The sequence below is a fragment of the Macaca mulatta genome, chromosome 4 (assembly GCF_049350105.2).
Source record: "Macaca mulatta isolate MMU2019108-1 chromosome 4, T2T-MMU8v2.0, whole genome shotgun sequence".
NCBI classification, from domain to species: Eukaryota; Metazoa; Chordata; class Mammalia; order Primates; family Cercopithecidae; genus Macaca; species Macaca mulatta.
Window position 1 is genome coordinate 49,212,156 of NC_133409.1, and position 13,271 is coordinate 49,225,426.

The 13,271-nt window shown below is 40.9% G+C and overlaps 1 protein-coding gene across 51 annotated transcripts in view; it reads right to left on the reverse strand.

Annotated features, from left to right (window-relative positions):
* Window positions 1-13,271, reverse strand: part of PLAGL1 (PLAG1 like zinc finger 1) — a 65,612-nt gene that overhangs the window by 15,502 nt on the left and 36,839 nt on the right. For 9 of the 51 annotated variants that reach the window (XM_015137200.3, XM_015137187.3, XM_015137194.3 and 6 more), the window contains 3 exons: window positions 10,891-10,962; window positions 6,737-6,768; window positions 2,429-2,502 (listed from right to left, as the gene is read on the reverse strand). The gene's annotated coding sequence lies outside the window, so the exon portion shown is untranslated. 51 annotated transcript variants of the gene reach the window in all.

Genomic DNA, 13,271 nt, shown 5'->3' on the forward strand with positions numbered 1-13,271 from the left:
GGAACATGTGGTGCAGACTGGCTGGGATCAACAGGAGAAGGGCCCGTGTCAGAAAACCAATAACAGGGATAGCGCACCTGGCAGGGGACATTGGGTTTATCCTATAGGGAACTGGGAGCCAGTGAAAGTGAGGATGTCCCATCTACAGATGAATTGCAGAGAGGAAAATGTTACATATAATCACTTATCCTTCCCACATGGTAATTCAGTTACCTGGAGAGAACAGCAGATTGAAAGGTACTATTCTGAAATGCTAACTGGTTCTTTTTACATGAGATGAACCCAAGACCAAATCGGATTACCCTAGACACAAATGTGATGGACAGTTTTAAAGTAACATGCAGTATTTTTTTCAAGCTCGATGTAGAACTATCCAGAACTTATAGTAAACTGTGTACATGCATGGTTATGTGAGAAAAGTGAAGCTGCTGCACCTGTTCCAAAGCTCACTCCGCTTCCTCCAGAAGCATGCCCGTCTGCCTCTCGGGACACAGGCCATATTTTATTAGACACAATTATTGCCAGAAGCTTGAGAATTTTCTCTTTGCCTTTCCATGTCATGTCCAATAAATTCAAAGGATGCAAAGCAAATTGTTCATCCAGGAATACTTAATTTGAGAAATAAAAATATTTATCACTAGTCCTTTAAGATTATCCTGGTTCTTGATTTTTTCTTTTTAAACTGATTAACATTTCATCGGGTTTCCATTTTAAAAGAAAATGGCACTGAAGGGACAAGGCAACTTTTCCAAGCGACAACACTGGCTTTTCTGAAAGGGGAAAGGAATGTTAAGGAAATGGGGGAGAAAGCTTAAAAAGAGTGGAACACTAGCAAGCAGGGCCTCTTCTCCTTTTCACCTTAAGTCTTTTTTCTCTCCCATTCACAGCTTTAGGTCCTTTGTTTGTTTAACAAACCATTACAATCATACCCAGTTCACTGGGGGAGGAATGTGAACTCTCTGAGTAGCTGTCCTTGCAATCCACATGTGTGGTCCATCTTCCGGCTCATCCGCAGGCGGCTTTCATGTGCTGCTCTGCGCTCCCCGTCACCCTGGAGGCCAGCACCTTGCTCACAATAAGCCTCAATTTCCCACCGCTGCCTGCTCGCAGCTCCTCCCCAGCAGCCGAGAGCAGTGTCTCAAGTGGCTCTTCCTCCCCTGCTTGCCTTGCAATCATACTGTCCACCCTGCTTTGGCTGGCCCCCTTCAGCTCCTGAGACAGACAAGGCCTGCTGTGTTAGCCACCCCCCACCTGTTCACAGCCCATGGACTCGCCACTGAATACTGGGCAGACACATTCCAGGATTTTCCTGGCTAGCACTCCTAGTCTTCTAATGTCAGGCGCACTGTAAACAGAAGATACAGTCAAGACTCTCCCCCACTTCACCCCAACTCCCAGCCCTAACTAGAACTGCTAGTGCCTCTCTCAGGTCCTAGTAGATATGTTGGCCCTGTTGGGATTAATTTCAATTTCTTGGTCAATAAATCAAAATATTTAGTGACAATATTGTATTTCAGTAGGAGTCAGAATACTATTTAATAAACTGTTTCAGTTGAGCTCATAAAGCTTTCTCATGCTATTCTAATAATTCCCATCTCACAGCCCTAAGAGATAGGTAGAAAAGCATCATTGTCCCCATTTGACAAATGAGGAAACTGAGGCTCAGAGGATTTAAGTTTACTGCCCATAAGCATGGACTAATGAGATACTGCAAGTAATACACTATCCCAAGCAAAGCACCTAGCACAGAGTGAGTGCCCCAAAGGCATTAGCTTCCATTAATATCATTATTGGATGATAATGATGATGAACAGAGGTTGCTCTCAGGTGTTCTGAACTAAGCCAAGTGCTCTTTCAACTTATGCTTTGCCATCCCTTCTAGCCACGCTGTCTACATGAGCAGTGAAGTTCAGCAACAGCTTTTACAACAGTGTTTTCAAATAAAGCCTCAGGAAGTATGACTGGATTGCCTCGTGTGGCTGGGATGTGACCAGCATCTTTCCCAGGCTTATCTTTCAGTCTACATCTGCCACAAAGAGAGGACAACCTCTTACAAATCCTATGTATACAAGTTAGGAGTGTTGGCAGGGGCAGCTTTCTTCTTTTGAACTGACGGGGTTGTCAGCAGAAAATTCCATAGATCTATGTGTATTACTAGGCTGTGGATGTGGGACAGCAGAGGTAATGAAAAGTTGCTAACTGCATCATCAAATTCCCTGAAACGCATGTGCACTGAGCTTTAAAAAAATGAAAGGGCTAAAAGAACCCTGTTCTCGGGTATTTTGCAGTTTGTGGAGGAAATGTGTTTATTTTCTACTAGAACCTTTTTGAAGTACCCTGAACCTCCAGCATGTTCTTGCCTATGATGTGTTTCCAAGCAATCATTAATAAACATGCCCAACTAGAAATAATCTTAAAACATGCGCACCTACTGAGTGACAGGAAACATCTGCTGCGAGGCAGGGACTGAGTCCTCCCAGAAGTTTGTCTGAAGATTCAAACCTGTGAGAAAAGACCTTGTACATCGTCAGGGAATGAAGCTAGGAAAACATTCCTCCATTATGCTACCCCCGAGCTTCACTTCTAGAGCATACACACGACTGGCGACGTGCAGAGGAGATTTTCTAGTGTGTTTTCATGCATTTTAATAGATGATCTTTAAGTACTTATATCCTTTGTCCTACTTGCAACTGGATTAAGAAAAACTCTCAACTTTTCCCCTGCTTTCTGCAAGTGGAACAAAAAGAACACATGAAATTGCTTACATAAAATATTCAAAAGAGCACTCAGAGGAAATGGTATTTTTTTAAACCAACAGTATTAAAATACCATAAAACAGGTATGCAAATCTATGCAATAACAGAACCTAAAACAAATTCTGAATTGAAAGAAAGTCAGCAAATAACCAGTTGGCACTCAACAAAGGGGCTTCATATAAATAAAGATTTATCAAATTTGCAGTGCAAGAAGGTTGAAGTCTCCACATTGAATATTTAATTAAATGGTTACTAAACCTGGCTATGCATTAGAATCAGCAAGGAAAACTTTTAAAAATACAGATTCCTGGGTGGCCACAGGGCAAATCAGTGCAGACTAAAACAGCATCACTGGGACCCCAAGAATTTATGTTTTTACCAAATCTACAGAAGCCAAGTCTACAGCCAGCTTTGTGCCACTGAACCCTGATGAGCATTTGGAAACCAGCATTTCTGTTCACCAAGTAATTATCAAACTTGGTTTCTTCCTACCAAGACTATTCCAATCAATTGCTCCTCTTACAGGAAAGCTTTTCAGGATTTTCTTAACTAGTACAAAGGCAAATCTGTTATGGAACGAAGCCAATTAATATCTCACCTAAGTGATTTATTCACTTGCCTATTTTCTTCTGTGAATTTGATCAAAAAGGCTATGTCCATTTATTTTGTATGATAACATCCTTTGAAGTTAAAAAGGGAAAAATCAAGGCCATTTTTGGACAACTGTTTTAAAAATAATGCATCACAATACAGGAAAAAACTGGAGGTGAGCAGGTTATTTGTCTGAGTCATTTAGGGAAATTGTTTCCAACGTATTCCTTGTTTTGCTTGTATAAACACTTTACAAATCATCTTCATGGTCCATCTCTTTTCTCAAAATGCTCAACATTTATTGTGGTGGTTTAATTGGGTGGTCTCCAAAGGCTTGTATAAAAATTTTTTTGAAAGAGCTTTAAAAAGACATTAAAGCAAAAGAGTAAAATTCTTCCAGATGATTCTTCCTTTGCGCCTACCCATGTCACAAACGAACAATACCAATTTATGTATTCAAAGAGGCAGGGGTTCTTCTGCTTCCCAGGAAAGGGTGCACATAACGTGAGGTACGCAAACCAGGCAGTGAAGTAGCTTAGCTTCATTGTGAGAATATTCAAATTATCACAAAAAGAAAGCGATTCCTTTCTGAATTCAACAATACTCCTTGGCCTCCGAGGGCTCACACAGCAGCTTATTCTTAAGCTGTTCAATGTAAGCAGCACTCGTGAAAGAGGAGAACTCTGGCAGGGAGGAGATCAAGTCCCTCAGCTTTTCCCACCTGCCATCTCTGCGCCAGTCTAATGCTTAAATAGTTAACAATACAACAGAGAGCCCGAGGCAGGCCCGACCTGGGGGGAAAATCATGTGCAGTATATGACGATTTAATAAAGCAGAGAAGAGACAGGAAAAATAACACATCTTAGTTTGACAGGATGCTACTTGCAGACTGCTTTTCAGGTCAGAATTTAATTTCTAAAGCAGAGGGAAAAAAGGGTTTTCATAACGTCAATTATTCTTTTTTAAGTATGTGGTTAAAAATGACCCTATAAAATTAAACAATCCTACAGATAAATGTTTCCGAGTTCCAGAGTAACAAGAATCACATTTTTCTAGGAGTGAAGACTGGCAGATGCTAAACAGATTAGTTAATTGTTTTAAATGAAGGGGGAAATATTTTTTGGTAAGTTTATTTATTCGTTGATGACAAAAACCAAAGTTTCACAGATCTAGGGTTTATGAGTTCCAGGATGTGTTTTTGCTGTCACAGTATGTTTTTCTAGGCATTTGCTTCTGAGAACAGCATTTAAGAACATGTCTTTTTCTCTCTTAATGAACTGGTTTAGCCGCCTGCTGGGCATTCACTGAAACCCACATTGAACAAAGGGATTTCCTTCCAGTTTCAGCTCATTCACTTCTAGCGACTCCTGATTTTACTTAAGCAAATTCTCCAAACTGACTTTTTTATTTCTAATGATTTGAGTGGGAAAGAATTGGGCAACCCTCAAACACTGGGAAGTCTGCCCTGGTTCTCAGTGAAAGAATCCTCTAGACTGACCATGTACAAGGTTTGTTTTTGTAAAGTCTCTCGAATGTGTTTTAGTTTCCAGATGGAAAGGAGCCCACCCGGTTTGGTGGATTACAGACAACTAAATTTTATTTCAGCAAGACGGATCATGGTGAACAATGAGACTATATCTTTGAAATGAAGACCCTGAGTGGGATATTCAGATTCACCTCCAAGCAATGATGTCATTTTAAAGGTGACACTGAGGGGCATGGTATTAAGGGGTCACTCGACGTTGGAACAGATTTGTGGACCTGGCAGCTGGTCTTCTACCTTCTCCCATTATACACGATCTCCCTGGGGGACCCCATGCATAACCCAAGGTTACCATTACTCCTTGAAGTCAGAAGCCTCCCAAATCTCTATCTTCAATCCCGAACTTTCTTTCAAATTCCAGACTAATACATCTACCTCCCTCCTGCAACTCTTGGATACCTTGCAGTGCCCCTTCAAGGTCACATGGTGGGCTTCAAACGTTAACCCGCAGACTTGCTCCTCCTCCAGCACTGCCTGTTCTAATGGCACCGTTATGCAATAGCCATCAGGGCTCCCGGATCCTCACCAGGTGATGGCTACTGTTTTACGAACTTTACTTAATACCCTTAACAACCACATGAGTAAGTAGCATTAACCCTATTTGACTAATGGGGAAACTAAGTCTTAGAAGTTGTGCTGATTTGCCCATGTTCCTACAGCCAGCAAGCAGTTAAGCTGGGCTGTGAATCCAGGGTGCATGTCAAAAGTCTACCTCTTCCCATGTCACTTTCCAGCCTCTCCAAACTTAGAAGCTCTGCAGTCTAGATTGTTCTCAGAGATTAAGCTTTACAACCTTATTGTCTCTCAAATCTGTTTCCTTCTCTTAATTCCCATAGCTACCTACTGTTCGAGTGATGTTTTGCCTTTATTAGGGCCTCCAAATTGGGATAGCACGACAACTTTGGAATTTTACTTTGTTTGAATTCCCAGTGATTTTCCTTTCTAGCTCATTTAAAACAGGTGGCAGCCTTTGTAATCCCTTGTATTTTCATCCAGCTGAAGACAGAAGCATCCTGAAGAAGTCTGTCTTTGTTAACAATATCTAAACCTAGAGAAGAAATTCTGCTGGACTTCTGGGAGGGGAGAAGGAAAAGCAGAGGAGAAGCTGCCAAAATGACACTCTCCCTACCATCTCCCCATGGCCAACCCCCCCATCCCAGGGCCTGATAAGGAGATATGTCAGCCCCTAGCAAGAGAGGCCCTTGCACCCCTCTGTTCCCTAAGGCAATGAGTAGAATCCTTGAGAAGACAGCTACGTGAAGAGTGTGCCTCGGGAGGCCAGAGCTGAGGCAGGAGGTTTCCAGCCCTCACTGGCGACCCTGAGGCAGACAGCTACAAGGATTCAATAAATCACTACTTTGATAAACTGAAGGTCAGAGGTGGGTTCCTCATCTTCCAGAGGCCATGAAAATCTCCAGGTCCTAGGACACACTCCATGGAGGAAGGGGAAGCACCTAAAACTTACTGACATGAAATTTCCTCTAGGTTGGCAGAATGCGAACTGGAGTCCGTTTTCATTATGGTGAATGAAAACAGTAATGCTCCTTGCATACTTGACGATCTGAGGTGAAATGCAGACTTGTGGGGTGCCTCAATAAAGTGCAGAATCTTAGAACAGCACATATCTGTGCTATAGACTAGCTGCAACTGCTGGAACTGGAGCTGATCTAGTTTTCAAAAAAAGCCACTGCTCGGTTAGAGAGACGAGCACGGACTCTGCTTAGGCTCTGGTGACCTAGGGCAGAGGGGTGGGGTGGCGGGGAGGGCAGCAGGCTTATGCTTTAAAACCCTGAGGCAGATAGAGAAGGAAGGAAGGAAACAAGGGCAGATGTTAGAGTATACTCACAAGATTAACTCCTCTGATTCCTATGCAAATACCTAGAAAGGGAGAGACACACAAAGTTATCTTTAAGGTCTTTATCATCAACTCTGAATTGCTAAAATAAACAAAAACACCCAAGTAGCAGGGGGAGGGGGGAACGGAAGTCGACTTGGAAGAGGAAAGAGAGCAGCTGGTGCTGCTGAAGTCATGAGATCCAGGACACCCCTGTTTCCCAAGCCTGGACGTGCCTCCCAGCGTAGCATGCTGGCACGGAGCGGGAGGGATGATTTCCATAAGATGGAAATGATTGCGTGCTGGAAAATGAGGTGCTTTAGGGGAGAGAAGATTCCTAACCCAGAGGAAAGGATATAAATCTTTAATATGTCACATTTGTTGACTGTAAGATGTTGCAGTAATGGTCGGTACTTGCAGCACCAAATGGGCACGTCTAAGGGGTCCGGGCTTTGAAATCAGTCATGTTATCCAAACAAATTCCACTTGAGCTCCATGGCTGAATGTCTGAGACCTTCAGAAGAAGCTTATAAAGGCCCTGGTGGAAACTGAAGAGGATTTTAGATACGCCAAAGATGTGCTGGCCATTACACAGAGACTAGAACTTTTAGTGGCGAGAGCTCTGGCTGGGAGAACCTCACATTCCTAAGAATCAGCAACCAGGGACCCCATTTTCCTGCCAAGTAGGCACACTATTAAATCTGATGGGCATGTCCAGGGGAAAGATGACCTGGGAAAGGAGTTGCTCGGGGAGCAAGTGCCCTGTCGCAGAGGCAGAGATTGCCAAGATGGTCTGCTAGGGATTGAGGCACAAAGCCCCCTCTATCTACTTTAGTTATAAGGAGGTGGGAATGCTGTGTTAAATTGTACCCAAGAAGATAACTCATAAGGCAAGGAACATGGAAACTAGGGTGTGTTGGGCAAGTAAGCAGAGGTTGCTTGCTTTACTGAAAGTGGGGCTGCTCTGGTCTCTCAAGGGTCTAGCCTTGGTTGGCACATGCTTCCTTTGTCACACCAGACAGGTGAGACCAAGAAGGGAAGACAGAAAGAGACAGTCAGTGAACACCTGCATGGCCCAGCCCCAACCCCACCACTTAACATGGCAACTACGTACAGGAGGCTACTTTCCAATCTGTGGTGCCCAGAAACTTGGCAGGGATAGGGGGTTTGCATGGGGAGGGATGCTAGAGAATGGAGAACAAGCTCACTCTATTGTCCCAAACTCAATTTTCGTGTGGCTTCCTTTAAACAAGCCACAAGCTCAATGTGTCAGGTCAGTGGAGAGAGAGATTTCTGCATGCTAGAGGCAGATCCATATTGCTTCCCCAGTCTCTCTGTTTTTGGATGGTTCCCCTTCATTCTAATCACAATGCTGCTGCCAAGGTGATTCTTCTAACATGCAGATATTTTCCTGTCACTTGCCTGTTTGGAATTCTTCAATGGTCCCCTTAGGTTTCTGTCGACTGCAACGAAAAGTCTTGTCTAATCAGAACCACTGAAAGTTTTTAATCAAGAGAGCAATATGTTCAGGCTTGTGTTATAGAAAGAAACTGAGAGAGCAGACATACAGATTATCCTCCTGGATTTATCAGTTATATACATTAAAATGGCCAAACAGTAATTCACATAGCAAAACAAACAAAAAACCCAACTGTGCAGACACACATACACACACACACAAGTGCAATAACTGAACTCTGAAGTTCAGTATACAGCTGTTCACAAAGCATTCTAAATCTTCCCTGACTCAGAACAACATCTTCGTGCACTCTGATTTGAATATGTGGTGCAAATGAGAACCATTTTAGGGAAACAACATAAGATGACTATGATCTTAAGGTGGTTTCAATTTACATGGTGATTGTGAGTTTTATGAACCACCTCTAATTCCTACTCCTGGAACAAAAAGTGAAAAATTACCTTGGTAAATGCCACATCATGGATCAATTAAGTTATTCCCCAAATAAAGTATCCTTTGTTATAGTATAAGCCTGCATAATTTCTAGCATTTTAAACATTGATAGAGAAATGTACTTTTTTTCTAATTTTAATGTTTAACACTCCTATGTTATGATCCCCAACTCCCTTCATCCCACCACTGATTTCATTTTAACTTTTGTTTGTTCATGGAGGGAAGTAAGGAAATTTTAATGATATTCCTTAGATAATACATTTTCTTACCTAAAAGTAGTACAATAATGAGTTTTATTCTACCTCAGTCCACTATGCGGCATGCACACTCTACTTAATACTAGGTTGTGTTCCTACAGTTAGTTAAAAAAACCAACTAGCTGGTAGAAAGACGGTGTGGTCTAGTGTACAGGAAACTGGCTTTGGAGTTGGATGGATCTAAGTTCGAATGCTGGCTCTGCTACTTGGAAGGTGTGTAACCTTAGGTAAGTTGCATAACTTCTCTAAGCCTCAGTCTCCATCACCATAAAATGGGTATATCTATATATCTTGCAGAGCTGCTCTACAATTATGCATAACACATGTATATTTAGAGGCACAATGACTGGTACCGAGTCCAAAGTACATGTACGAAGTAGATGTGGCCTGTGAATAAAAAGTGTTAGGGCTGATTTTACACGATGGGTAAGCTCACAACTAGGAAACATGAATAACTTTTTTTGGAGTAACATATATATATAATAGAAAGTCAGAGTATACATGATGGATTTGCTTCAATCATGTCTCTTTAATGTGGATCATCATGACACAATTCCATCTCCTGGCATGTGTTTATAAAATAAATTTCTACTATCCCTGTGCTTTCATATTTTCTCACATATTTGAGAAATTCCTAGATTCTTAAGCAGTGTAATCCTATTTACTGAGATTTTAATGGCAATATCATGTTTAACTAGAGAAAACAGTTACAAATGGGCCTGGCATGAACTGGTCCTACAGGTGCCATAAAGTTACCCAAATGGTATAATGAAGTGATTGAGGGCGTTTGGGGATTTTGCTACATTTTTTTCCTTCTGAACATATTGGTGGGGGTAGTGGACTAGTTTTAATTAGAATCGTTTGGAGAACAGGAATCCAAACACACGACCTAATATTCTCCTAGTTAGCCTTCCGCCTGAGGCAGCTGTGGACAGCCTTCCTAGAAGTCAGCCTCACGATAAAGAATAGAGCGAGAAGTGGTTTATCTAGTGGGAGGTTTGTGGGGGGAATCAAATGTAAGATGGGATATAAGAAAACTTACAAAGACAACTGGAATTTTTAAAAAATACACCATTATGACCTTCAAGGACATTTTGCAAAGAAAAAAAGAAAGTCTGGAGAGAGGCCAATAGTTATGGTTTAGCAACAGCAATGCAGCTGCAAAACAAGTGAGGGCTGCTTTAGGGTGACATGGCCTTGAACCTAGAATTAATGTATATGACAGGGAAAAACAACAACCATGTTAGATATGAAATTTAAGGCTGGGATTTGGAATCATTATCTTGAAATAGGCGGTTAAAACAAATCCTAATCTTTACATGAGTGGTAGAAAATAAGAAATAAAAGCTTCTGACATATAATGGGCCCCTGGCAACCATGAATTCCCTCAAATAAACACTGGATTGAGCGACATAACCTATTTTATAACTCTAGAAAATTTGGCAAGCTGAGAATCATCTCACATTATGATTTTAGAAGAGTGGTTTAGAGACTCTGAATTGTAACATATGTTACATTCTGGATATCTGATTCTAAATGGTGGACCCTATCTCAGTTTTTTTTCCTAATATTTCCTTAAGATAAAACCATTTTAAAAACACCTTTTTAAAATATAACAGAAAGAGAACAAGAAGTTTCTAGTGAGCAAGTCATGATAAGTAAAAATCAACTGTACAATGCCCATGATTTCTAATTTAAGACAAATAAATAGCAATGATCATTCTTAGCGTGTCCTCTTGATTTTTTTAGAGTGAAAAACAGGCTTTCATTTAAGACCACATCTTAATCCGCCAACCTTATTTTCCCCTCAAAGCCTGAAGTTCCTCAAATGTAAATTCTCTCACAGAGTCTCTTCTGGGACATAAGCCCCTCTCCTGTGGAGGAGGCCAGGGCTCTGGTTTGTGCTGCAATGCGAGGAGAGAATGAGAACAGAGCCATGACTGATGGTGGGAGTGCTGGGGGGCAGGAGTTGGAGGGTTCGGCACAGACATATTTACCTTTCTAAGTGAGGTACAGATGAGTTTCAGATGTGACACGAGACAGAAGCCACATTAGACGTGACAGCAATCCTAAAGAAAAAAACAATATCAAAAGTTTTTTTTTTTTAAAGCATCAAGAAAAAAACACATTGGTACTATGAATACTGAAATTTACCTAATCAGAATATGACTTCAAGGATACCAGGGGTCAAAAATCTCTCTCCATCAATATGCTGTGCTATAATGCCATATCCAAGCATTCCAGAGGCACACATTTAACTCCTTAAGGGATCTTTAGTTTTAGAGAGGCTATACAGTGATGTGGTTAAGACCACAGTATGGTGCCAGAAAGCTTAGATTCCAATCTTGGTGCCACCTGGAGCCACTTAGAGACCTCATGCAATTGGTTTTCTCTCTCTACCTCAGCTTCCTCTCCTGTAAAATGGCAATAATGATTACACCCACATCACAAGACCCTTTTGAGAATTAAATAAGCTAATTTGAGATAAATGCTTGACACTGTCTGGTAAGCAGGGAGTATTCATGTATTTGTATTTATTTTTCAGAGACCCCACATAAAAATACCTCACAGCTTCAAGCAGAAATTACAAGATAATCATGGCTGGGCACAGTGGCTCACGCCTGTAATCCCAGCATTTTGAGAGGCCAAGGCAGGAGGATTGCTTGAGGGCAGAAGTTTGAGACCAGCCTGGGCCACATAACAGGACTCAGTCTCTACCAAAAAAAAATTTGAAAGATAATCAGAACCTTTTTAAGAGTGTCAACTAACCTTTTTAAGAGTGTCAACTAAGAAGAACACTATTCCTTTGGGTAAGGGAAACAAGAACCTCAGCAGGGATGAGGGTGAAGAGGGGGAGGGAAGTAAACGCCACTAAAAGACAAAATATGGGGGAAAAAAACACCCCACTTTGGCTTGACTTCAATTTTTTTAAAAAGTCAAGACCACTATTATCAGCAGAGGCCTGGAGACAAGAATTTGCTGTGCAGACCCAATCATTCACCTTGAGATAAGGAAAAGGACAGAAACTGGACAGCAAATGATGAGAGGGCAGCAGCGAAATGTTTACAGACTGAAAAGAGATGGAAATATAGCTTTCAGTGAAAATAATGAAGACAGGAAATAGATCAATAACTTAAACCCATCAACCCTCACCTCCACAGATATAAATTCATTACTGATTAGCAGTGTAATCCAATTGGATGAATACTTGAGCACCAACCCTAAGTAACCTCCTTCTCTGAGTAGCCCACATTTATGCCTTGAACAAAAAGGCTGCTGTTGTATGTGTTTTTAAAATAACAAAACGATATGAATTTGAATCTTACTAATGCAAAAGGCATAAACTGTTAGGTATAAGCTGAGTTGGGGTTTTTCCTCCTGAATTGAGGTTTTTCTTTCAGAAAAATGTCTCACTAAAGGAGACAATACGTAATGTTGCAAAGTAAACATTTAAACTACTTAAAATGTACTAAGTATTTTAACAACCTCATTAATATACAAATGATTCATTACAAATGATTAGGTATCTAATTATTACAGATGATCTTTATAATAGTCATATCTGATCTTATACAACTGACACATTAATTTTAAATAGTTCTGTATTTCAGAATAGCTTTCTTGCAACTAAATCTAGTAGTAAGGAGGATATCTTGTTTTCAACGGCTCGATACATGTTTATTAGGGCTGCTTTATTTGGTCAGTCTGGGTGGACGGGAAACTGTCTAAGAGGGAAATATCTGGTATTTTTCTACTAGGAAGTTAGCTTACATAGATTAACACACATGTAAACAAACAGACATAACATATGTCCATTCCCAAACTTATTTTGAGGGTTTGACTCTTAAGTTACTTGAAATTATTCTTCTGGGATATTACAGCAGTCTTCAGTCTAAAGAAAAAGGCTCTTTTCTGAAGAATCACATAGTTGAAGTTATCTGATTCTACAAGCAGAGCAAGAACAAAATTTTTAACTGCAGTTACTTCCCTGGCCTGTCTGTAGTTCTTTTTTTATTAATGTAGACAAAGATATTCCTCACTGCTGAAAGCTGAAACATCAAATGGAAAAGATGCAGTTTGATTTCCTACATTCCCTCCACTCTCTGCCTCTCCCTACTTCGGTATAAGTCACACAAAATTACTTCCAGAAACTAGGAGGATTGAGCAGCCAAGTTATGAAGCCTAAAGTGCTATGCTTAATGCTTTTTTTTTTTTTTTATCTTCAAGTTAATACTTATCAGGGTGACAGTCTACCAATGATCAAAGTCATGGTAATTTTTCTGTTTCATGAGAAATCTAAAATCTCAGAATCACAACCCGCTGACTCGATCTTATTTGTAACAACCCACATAAGTGCCTCCTCCTCTAGGAGATTCCT